General features: G+C 48.4%; 1 long non-coding RNA gene across 2 annotated transcripts; it reads right to left on the reverse strand.

Annotated features, from left to right (window-relative positions):
• Positions 1-2724: 2724 nt before the first annotated feature.
• Positions 2725-8269, reverse strand: LOC142061644 (uncharacterized). 2 transcript variants are annotated; one of them, XR_012662181.1, is made up of 2 exons: positions 5735-8269; positions 2725-4657 (listed from the first exon to the last, which is right to left on the reverse strand). It is a non-coding gene; the product is annotated as an uncharacterized LOC142061644 (long non-coding RNA). The 2 variants fall into 2 exon arrangements; XR_012662182.1 differs by having other exon boundaries at positions 2725-4788.
• Between the last annotated feature and the right edge of the window lie 3026 nt (positions 8270-11295).

Consider the following 11295-nt stretch of genomic DNA (forward strand, 5'->3'; position numbering starts at 1 on the left):
GAGGGGCAGGAGCTTTGGGAAAGCCGCACGGAGGGAAGGCTGAAGTAGGAGAGGGGCAGACTGCTGCGCGGCCGACACGAGGGGAGCGGGGAGGGCTGCAACCGAAAGGGCAAAGGCAGGTGAACAGTTCGGCGTGAATATTTGTGTTGGTTTTAAAAAAAACCAAAAACCTGACGTGTGTTTCCTCTGAGTCTGAGGTGATGAATTGTTCCTCTGGCCTGAAGCGTTTCATCCTCCAGCTCCTGTGTTGTGGGTAACCATAGAGAATACACAGCTCACGATTTCCCACTGGTAGCTGTTTCTAATAACAGCTGTGCTAACGTTACGGCACAGGCGTTAGGTGCCTGTCACACCAAAGGGCTGTTAAATACCAGACGGAGAAGTGGCAGTTTGCTTTATTTTTGCTGCTTCTGTTCAATCAGATGGATTTGGAGCAAATTAAAAATCTGGAAAAACATGTCCCTCTGTGTGTGTGTGTATGTGAGATGCAGAGAGAGAAAAAAAAGGAGTCAGAGAAAAAAGAAACCTACTCCCCTTTCTCTGTGAGAATATAAAACTGTGGTTTTTCTATTTCTTCTTCTCCGGGTCCATCCAGTGGGCTCGCTGCCCAGGCTACAAACCGCGCCCAGTGAGTTTGCTCCCACACATCCCCCCAGGGTTCACGTTTGTCCCAACACATCCAGGTTTTGAAGCAACAGAAGCGTGCTGACCTTCCCTAGCACCACTTTAGATCAGACAGAAAGGTATCAGAAAGAGAAATCTATTTTGTCAACGCTTTCCACTCTCACCTGCCAATTGTAGCTGGGTTTAGAAATTGAGAGGTTATTCAACAACTCCTCGTTTCGCTCCCCAAACAGCGGTGGTGTTCTCTCCTGTGAGTCCTCATCAGAGTACGGTTTCAAATAGACAGTGTCACTTTCTAAGGGATGATAAAACGCTCCTTGGTGTGTTTTCCCACCCCATAGCCGACGATTCCAGCAAAAGAAAAAAAACAAAGAAAATTGCTATCAAAACTCTCAGACAATAACTGTCCTGCTGTTGGGCAGCCTCTCCCTGCACCTGCGTTTGAGGACAAGCCTTCCTTAGCAACTCAATATTTTATCTTGCTAATCTCTGAATTACAGGGGATCCTTGTTATCATTTGTAAATCCCAGATACTACACAAGGCCTATTAATTAGCGTTTTTCAGTGCTCTGTGAGGTGAGAAGGGCAGTAGAAGAGGGAGCAAAGCCAAAGCAAGCAAGCCCACGGGGAGCTTGCGGGCCGCACGCGTGATCCCAGGCATGTGCCTGGGAAGGCAGAAGACAGAAACGGGTCTGAAAAGGTCCTTTAACTGGCTGTCAGGTAGGAGTTAAAGACAAAGCTGTGCTTTTTGGTATTTAGCAAGGGACTGGTACCAGAGAAAGACTCGCCGAGGGTGTGTTGATAGCGGCAGGGGCCACCCCTGCCCTGCCGACCCTGTGCACCTTCACGGAGCCACCAGCTTGGAGAGACCTTGAGGTGTCCTGCAGCCACGAGCATCGCTTTGCGGGAGCAAAGCCAGCGAGCCACGGGCGAGCCTGCGTCCGTAACAACTAATGCAAGAGCTTCTGCAAACATCTTGTGGCTTTTCAATCAGTTTTTAAAATAGCTGGCACGAACCAAAAAAAAATCAACCAACCAACCAAAAACTGCTGACTAAACAGTGCAGCCTTTTCTGCACATGTGTGAACCTGTACTAAATATGAACAAATGGTTTAATTTGTACCAGACCAACAGCATTAGCCCGTGCCTCAGCCGTCTGTCTCCTCATTAGAGCTACTTCATCAGTACCCAGCGTGTAACAGAGCCGGTATTTTTACACTGCTCCGGTGGCACGACCCTATGTTCTTTACCTTGTTTCAACTTGTTATTTACCTTGGACCCAACTCCAGATCTTTGAAGCTGCTGCTTTCACCTAAGCAGCGTTAATCTCATCTGGAGTTCCCTGCACTTAGCCTCAACCCACAAGCACGACACGGCGTTTAAGCGAGCCCTGCGGCGCCGCTGGTGAGGATATCCTTCCTGCAGCGCCACAGGAAAGGGCTGTTCCCGCAGCGAGCAGCGGCCTCTGCACATGCTGCACAACCAACGACACGCTCAGAGCCCAGCCTGCATTTCAAGGACAGCCACTGCTGCACTGGCTTACTTTTTTTTGTTTGGTTGGTTGGATGGTTTTATTATTATTTTTTTAAGCAAACTTGCAAACACGTCAGGGCTTCAGGATGGTCGCTGTTGAACGGCACGCGGCCGCACTTGGAAGGCTGCAGCAAGGTTTGCCTTTTCTGATTTGAGAAAGAGGCCCCTCGAACTATTAGCAATATCAATCACTTTATAATTTGCAAGCAGCCCCGCTCTCCCTAGGGCACATGTACGGAGCGAGTCTGTGGACAGGCCTGACAGCCCCCCAGGCTGTGTTCTTCAGCCCCTCTGAAGTCGCTGCTTGCTTTCAGTCACTTTTCCATCACAAGGAACTCACAGTATATGCCTTTGCTTTATGTGTTTTCAATTAAACACAGTCAAATCTTCCATGGGTTATTTCCGCTGGCAGCCCCTGTGACTGTCCCGGATTCCTCCCTGCACACTTCAGTACTGACAGAGATAACAACTCATTTTTCACTTGAGCAAAGAGTCTAAGTACACTTTATATGGTGCAGTTTATCCTCAACTAAGCATAAAGTAAAAGAATGACCAGAGAAAATGATGAACAGTCAGCAGCGTTTTAATTTGGCTTCCAAGCAGGCACAAGAACCATCCAAAAACCAGCTCCTTTTCTACATTCCCTTTACCCAAGATGAGAGAGAAGCTGTTTTACCTGGACGGTGCTGCCTGCTATTTCCCTCATGGTGGTGCAGAAGCGGGTCTTTGGTTAGGTGTCTTTCGATCACCCAAATGGAGACATTAAATAAGGTAAAGATTTCTGTTCCTTGGAGCTGTCACTGAGAGAAATGTAATGGCTCTGGAAATAAGGAACAAGTGAATTGCTCCATTTCTTGCAGGAGATTAAATATACGCTATCCAAAAATAGCTGATGTACATACTTTTCTCTGGAAAATGGAGACAACTTCCAAAATCAAAGGTGTCAGCCAGGGATAGAATTGATGCTGCAGAGGCAGCACAGCCAGTCAATGGAGCTGTGAGCAATTTTCATAGCAAAACCCTGGCAAAACGTATCCAGTTTTGGATATGATCACAAACCCAAACCTCGCTCAGGCTCACGAAGCTTTCAGCCAAGCTAAGCGCCGTATAGGAGGGAATTTCAGCGGGATGCTGCCTAGCTGTGGAGTTCAGTGCCCAGTAGGTGGGGAAGAAATAGCTCAGCACTTTTCCAAGGCTCCCCTCCGGTCCCCTGCAAGCACCCCGCCGGGGAGCCGTGGCCACGTCTGCGTGGAGCGGGCAAGGCGAGCAGGCCTTTTGCTAAGCCTTAACGTGGGGGTTATGGGCAGAAAGATGCGCGTTTACTGAGCGTGGCAGAAATTGGCAGATACCTCTGGCACAGAGAAAATTAAGTCGTTCAGGAGATATATTTACAGTTGCAGGGGATGGCAACTATTTTCAAACAGCTTGGTGATTAGTTTCCGTTTTGCAGGTGTGTCTTCAGTCTGCAAGGAGCAGCCATGGACGTCTCGAAGGGCGGCCAGTGGCCCAGACACTGCAGGTAAGGAAGGACTTTGACCAAGCCCCTGAGCAAGGTGGTCTCACTGGAGCAGGAGGATGGACGAGGGACCTCTGGAGGTCCCTCCCAACCTAAATTATTCCATGATCCTGCAGGGAGTCATTCCTTCCCTCAGCGCTAATGAGATGTACATGAGGAGAGAAAACTGCACATTAATACTTTCTTTGTCCCTATTGCTCATTTCTCACCTAAAGCTACAGTTTTTAGTGATCACACAATCATTTCCACAGCTGCTAGCTGAGATGTCATACACACAGAGCATTCCAGGGGGGAAATATACAGCAGTGAAATACCGGGACCGAGAAACACATTAAAAGTATGAATCAGTAGAAGCTGTTTCAATCAACCTTACATCTGGTTTCATCATTTCTTTCACCATATCTGAGTGCCTTTAGCTATTCTGTGATGCCAAAGTCCTAGCACATCCATCTCACGAGAGGCGAGCCACTGACACGTCGTCAGCTTCTAGGTCGTTCCTTGCTCTTTTCCTTGGGAGCCTTTTATCTTGAGAAGCGGGGAAAGGGAGACAAATTTTGGGGTGGAGTCTAAGAGCAAGTAATGGGAGAAAAGTTTAACATGTTTAAGTTTTCTGCAGCTGGAAAGATAAGGAGTAGCTGAAGCTAAATTCTGAAAAGCCTTTAATGCACAGCTGCAGAGTTTCATACACCAATAACCTCCATGCTTTCCCACGGCCAGAATCAGAATGCTACCTTAGTGACCCAACCGCAGACCTCCTCTACTTGTATTCCCAGGCTGAAGGCAAACAGACCTTCAGAAGAAACAGCCGTATCTTTCTGGTGTCCTTAAGAGATGTTTATAGCGAGTAAGCCATAGAGAGGAGGGAGCGGGCAACGTTCCTGATGCCCCCAAACCTCAGCTGCCCGCGTGCCTCCACCGCCTGTGCAAGGGTGCAGATCTTCGTGGAGCAGGTGGTGAAGAGTCACTCGTGCACAAATAATGAGGCTGAAATAATGGAAGATGGTGATTCTTTAGCTTTCTCAAAGGCTGGACCCGCAAAGGCTCTGAAGCTGGGAGGGCGGAGCGCTTAAGTGCTTAGCTCCAGCTGATTTGGGCAGAAGTACTGTATGAAAGGTCTGAATTAGAAATGGAGAGAGTTGCTTCCTCATCAGCTCAGGTCCTTCCCTACATAGATTCCCCCTGCTTAACCTGGGCTGTGAAGTGAGAGGAGCAAATGGGGTTGAATGCAGCTGGACAACCACAGGACTTCGTGGGGACTGAGCATTTTTGAAAGTCTGGTCTCGTAAGTGCCAAGCATATTTGGCACTGGTCCTCCTGCTCCCTGAGGCTAACTGGGGGCGGCAATTACTTACTGGACGTAGCCATTCACTAAAGCATGTGAGCAAAGGGTTTTGCACGTTAAATATTACTAACGCTTCAGGTGTTTTGCAGAGTCCGAGGACGGAGCTAGCTCTGGGCTGGGAAATGAGCTTTGCTGCTCTCACGTGATCTTGGCTACAAGTTCACAAGCATCAAAGAGCGAGCTACCCTCGATTCAGTGAGCTTATAGAGGGGTGGACTTAAATGTTTTTAAAGTTACATGGTTATAACCTTTATAACTCTTCCCTCATTTCTTGGCCTGGCCTAGGTCAATGGATTTCATTTTCTGAAAAGTATCCTCGCCTGGAAAAGCTGCTGCAAAATAAAACCCAGAGTGGTTTGATTTGGCAAAAGCTCATCAGGCAAGTTTTTTACATCCTAAAGCCAAAATCAGTTGTGTGGTTTGCATAAATATTCTATTTTAATTCCAACCTGCAAAGTCACGGGGATTTGGAAAGTAACTCAAGCTTTGGCCCACCTCTATCAGGAAATATTAACTGGTGTGTATCTGTTATTAGTATTGCAGGCTTCACTGGTTAGTGTCTCGGGCTCGCAAAGCCTTCACCGAGCAGAACCACCCTGTGCCACCAAAAGGCCACCTCCCGGCCCGCCAAACGCTCACCAAGAGCAAACCCCTTTTCCACAGCCACGCAACCCCCTTTAAGCAAATCACGCCCAAAATTCTCCCACTCCCACACGTACACCGACGCCAGCTTCGGCTTTTCACCACGTACAGCTTCTGTTCCTCACACCTGGAATCCGTCCGTCGCCACCAGCCCTGCCGTCAGAGAGGAGACGCTGCTAATGGCAATGCTGTGCCAGCGGGCGACTCTCCAGAAGAGCTGCCCGGTGTCTTGGACAACCCGGAGTCCTGTTTCTGCAAGAGACGGTGTTTGGGCAGCGTCGGGCCATTGACGGAACTTGTGATGGAGGCTGTAAGCGGTCGTCCCCGCTGTCAGGGTAAAACTATTTTGCTTCTGAACAGTAATATTTAAACTTGAACGGGCCAAAAGAAAATGTCTGAAAGGAACGATAAATGTGTTTAAGAGAAAGCACGCAATATTTGTTCTGATTTGGGGTTATCTGGCTATTCTGACTAGTCAGAATGCCTGTGCGTATGAATTGTAGGTGTGAAAAGCAGTTATTTTCAGTTTGCTCTCTCTCTGCTGTCCATCACTGCAGCAAGAGAAACAGGAAGCAATCTGTACTTCTTATAACATCTTCTTTTGGATGCATCTTCATGCATTTTAATAGACAAGGCTGAAATACTGATTCTGAACATACAAAGTTGCACACACGTGTATTCGTTGAGTTTGGAGAAGCAAATGTAAAGGATGACTAATATGGTTGCTTTGTTAAATTAGAAAATGAGCAAATTACAAATTTCATCAAGGTTTTAAAGGTCAAAGATACCATCAGCATTCTGCATCAGTTTTGCTGTTAGTTCACTCATGTATTTAATAAAACAGCCCTCAAGACAACATTTCAAGGTAGTGCATGATCTTCGCCTGCACAATGAGTCATTTTCTGAATGCTCAGCTCTTCCTTTAAGCTCAGTTGAATAATATTTGCTTAAAACGCTTTCTGTTCTAATTCTTATTTGTGGAAATAAAAGGCTTGGCTCAGCCTTGCTCTGCAAGGTGGCTGCAGCTCTGCTCCTTTCAGTACGATCGCCTAGGTTTTGGCATCAGTGGAGAAATGGCAACTCACAGGAGCTGTTAGCGATGCAACAAACCTACTAAGGAACAGGAGGAGAAGGAAAAAATATTTAAGCGTTTAGGGAGGTGGAGCTACATCCTCAAGAGGTCTAGACCTTAGCATGTGACATAAATTACAGAGTGTGCTCAACTATTTGCACGTTCAGTTGAAATTTAGTAAAAAATTCCCTTAAAAAAGAGGGGAAGGAACATTTGGTAATACTGAACCGTCTAAACTTTTCTCTTTTTTTTCAGAATTTCTTGGAAATTGTGCAAAACAAGAAAAGAAGAAATCATCCAGTCCATTCCCTTGCTCCGAGTCAAGATCAATTATAGCTAAATCATACTTGATAATAGCTGCCAAACTTATTCTTAAAGACTTCCCATGATGGAGTTTCCTTAAGCTCTCCTGGCAACCTGCAGCAGTGCCTCACTATTTTAATCATTAGCTAGGTTTTCCTGATGTCTAGCCTAAATTGCCCTCACTGAAATAGGATGTTTCATCAGATCTGCTTTCCTGAATAGAGGGCTTGATTATATTAAAAGGGATCTGTATACACAAATTAAATATTTCATTTTTAAAAAACCATTCCATTAGGAAAAAATTTCACAGATGCTCGATGCAAAAACCAAAGGAACTGCGTGACTGATGCCAGTGCTCATCTAAGAAATGAGAGAGCCCAGTGAGTCAAACCGCTGTTTTGCTTACAATTAACACATGAAAGAAATCAGTTTCACATTCTGGAATATCCTGTAGCTTATTAGGTTACTGTTTGGACAGATGGGTTTATAACCTGGCCTCAAAAAGGGGGTCTGGGGTAAGAGAGCAAAGTAAATTGAAATTAGTTCTCCAAACCGAGGGAGTGTGAATTGAGCAAGGCCAGCCCTTTATCTGGGAGAAATACCTGGCAGCTGAGCTTTCCCTACTTGCTCCAGAAGACCTATTTAGGGCTAAGAACAAGGAGGAAATCTCTGCCCCAGCAAAGAGCCGTAACTCCAGCAGGGCGGAGATGGCGCCAACCCCAGACCTGGCTCTCCCGCAGCTAATTTTAGAGGATGGCAAGGGGATGCGTGTGGTAGCAAGAATGCAAATAGGTAAGGCACGTATAGCTTTGGGATTAAAAACAGCAGAACTAAGCAAGGAAATCAAACAGTACTTGGTATCTGCTCATCGGAACGTGGACGGCTTCACGTGCGGGGAGGTGTCCTGGTGGAAGATCAACGGCGTGGGGCAGGGGAGAGCCTGGGCGCTGGGGCAGGGACCGACTCGCTGCACGGCCACGGGCGTTCAGGCACGGCACTGCAGTACTCGCCCCCCAGATCTCCACTTAACTCAGCGGCGCTGCCTGGGTACGGCTTTGCTGCTATTTTTTCGCTCTGATCTACCCATCTCCATCCTAAAATGAGTCTACGTTAGCGCGGCAGGGCGCGAGCGGGAGCGCGCAGAGGGTGCAGAGCGCGGTGAGCTGCACAAGGCGCCGTGAAACGGCGATCGGCCGCCCTCCAGCCAGCGGAGCTGGGCCAGCCTGCAGCCAGCGCAAACAAGATCAGAACCGGGACCACGTTACTTATTTACCAGCTACAACAGCTGGGCGGCGCAGGGGAAGGCGGAGGGGGTTTGGGGGGAGTCGGTTTTGTTTGACTGGTTTTGTTTGTTTCTTTGCTTTTTTAATATACTGGTTTAGTCCAATTCCCCGAGCAGTTGAAGCAAGCCATATAAATACTACTCTAAGCAAGCATTTGAACAAATGATAAATTTAATGATTTAAATACCGTTTAGCGATTCTCAGCCTGCCCCCTTCTTTAGCGCCTCGTAAGAGACAATTGCTCTCAGATTCCTTGAAATGAATAGAAGCTGCTTTTGTACTTTGAAACTAGTCTAGGGGAAGAAAATTGCAAGAACATTTTCAGGTTAATGAGTATGAGTTACAAAATTCAAGACGAACATGACATTAATCGCTAAATCAATGCGACCCAGAGCGCAGTTTCACCCTGCAAGTCTCTTCCTCTAGTTATTGTGACAGAGCGCAAGATTAGCAGCAAAAAAGCATTTGTCAAATAAATTACATTTTAAAAAGAAAAAGTGGATTTCATCAAATCGCGCAACAATTATTACGTTACCGGTCCCAGTGACAAACACTTGGGGATTTGGAGGTAGCTTGGGAAATATCTTGCTTTATTTCTAACGGATGACGCCCACGTGTCTGTGCTGTTGTTTACGGCAGGTCACTTGTTGTGGAGCAGAAGGAATCACGCGGAAACTGGCCGAGAGAACACGGAGCACCCAACGCAGCAGGTGACATGCTACCCAGGGTGAGAAGGGCTTCTTGGCCTCGGGCACGCTGACATATCCGCCTGGCAGTGGTGAGATGTGGTAGAGACACCACTAACGAGCTGGTGAAGACCTGTCGGAGGCGGGCGAGTGAACCCTGCGGTGCCACGCTTGCCACCCCAGGGAGCTGGAAGAGCTGCGCCCACAGGGGTTTACGGGGATGCCAAGCACAGATGCCATAGCGTTTGCCCAGGCTCCCGTTTGGAATCACCACAAACCCTTTGGCAAATAAATTATATATTTTTCCCCATTGCTGAAAATGCCATTTCAGCATCACTCCCTACGGGCACTCTGGGGGTTCCAGGGTGGAGGAGGGTGCGGGTGCCAGCATCTCTCGGCGCAGTGGGGGACCACCGAGCATCACCTCCTGCTTCGGCACAGCGCGCGGTGCCTCAGACCCTGCGCCTCTGCAGCGCTTTCAGGTACGGTGGGATCAATACACAGCGCATCTTTTATCCCTCCAGAGCTCCTCGCAGGAGCGAGCAGAGAACTGCGAGGGAAAACCACCTTCCCTGCAGAGCTCCAGGCTCTCCAGCCCCCAGATACCGGGCTGCGTATTCTGGAGTGCCACCTACTGGCACCTTCCCCGGCACCAGTTTAAATTTACACACGCACACCGGCACCTTCCCCCGCCCGCAGGGCGATGAGATGGCATCACAGCAGCACAGCTTCCAACGAGGTCTAAGTGCACGAAAGAGCAAGTGGCCAAACGGCCCCGAGGGCGCCGCTGCCCCAGCGCCCCCTCCCCACGCAGCCCCGGCTCCTCCGCTGCGGGATGGGGGGCGCGGGCCCGAGGTGTTGCTCTGGGACGGGCTGTGCCTCAGGCACAGCCTGGATGGGACTAGGAGGAAGCGGGAGAAGGAAAGAGATTCTCTGTAGACAGCTTAAAAAGACTCACTGCAATCTTTAGCTCTGTACCCCTTATTTTTACAGATGCTTTAATAGCAGCAATATATTTAAGGGCATTTAACATGCAAAAACCGTCATTAATGCTCAGGATTGTTATCATCTTATCAAGAAAAACAAGTAGCAATATTGAACTCTGAGCAGGCAGCTGCCTACAAATTCACATCTCTGAGTGCCTGGGATCCTCCTGCCTGCTACGTGAAAAAGCTACACATCGCCTTTCAAATTGGAGCTGAGATTTGATGAATTCCAAAGGAAGGCAAAGCAAGCCTGCAGACCAGCTAAAACCCCAGGAAAATGCAGGTTGAGGCATTAAGTACTAATCCTCTTTGGGATGCAACAAGCTCTACCCAGCCACCTTCCAGCTGCGCGGGTTTCACTCGGCAACGTCCACACAGCTCTTCGCCCTTCTCTAACAGCCCCCCAAACACTGCCAAGGATTGCCTAACTTTTGCCTCTTCCCCGGTGGGATGGGGAACCGGAGCAGCCCTGCCCTCGCCACCGGCCGGCTCTTGCCGGGAAGGAGAAGGTGCAGCGGCTCCTTGCTCGGGGATGTTCAGTGGGACGCTCGGTGCACCGCAGAAATGCTTCCGTTTGCCCCAATTCAGTCACAGTTTCAACAGCAGAAATGCTCCTAGAGAAGGGGTGGTACGGTTTCGTGGTAGAGCCCTTTGGAGCTACTGCCCGGAGGCATCGCCTCCTCCTCGGTCCCCTCCACTACGCCTCAGCCCTGCAGTGCGGTGCCTGAAGGAACATCTCCCTGCCCACCGGTACGTGCTTGCTACAGCATTCAGCCAGTCAGAAACCCTACCCCAGATTAAGAGGGGCCAATTTTAAATACAAACTGAAGCATACTTTGTTCTTAGGGGAAAAGCTGAACACAAAAATGAGCCCTCTCTCATCCTCCAAAGCGAGGGTCAGAATTTTTAACTCCCGAAAAAGGAATTACAGGCAATCTGTGTGCTTAGGGCCACCTTCTGCCACGTTCAAACCCAAGACAGCAAAAGCATCGCATCTCATTGCCCGTTTGCAGGGGTTAGAAATAAAAAGCCAAACCCAACCAACCTAGAGGGGCCCAGCATCCCCAAAGCCATTAGGGAGTTAGGTTATTGCTTCTTAAAAGCTGAGCATGGCACTTAAAGGCAAATAGGAAATTCTTCTAGGGGATAGGACCGTAGCCTAACTTCTTCTAGCTGCTAAGCATACAGTTGACTTTTCCAAGGACTCTGTATTTTGAAAATATCATTCAAAAAGAGGTATTTTTCATGAGTATTTTTTGCATCCTCCCCTCTATTGGGCAAATGTTTTTTCTCAGGCACTTTTACTAC

This window comes from Phalacrocorax aristotelis, chromosome 8, assembly GCF_949628215.1.
Source record: "Phalacrocorax aristotelis chromosome 8, bGulAri2.1, whole genome shotgun sequence".
NCBI lineage: Eukaryota > Metazoa > Chordata > Aves > Suliformes > Phalacrocoracidae > Phalacrocorax > Phalacrocorax aristotelis.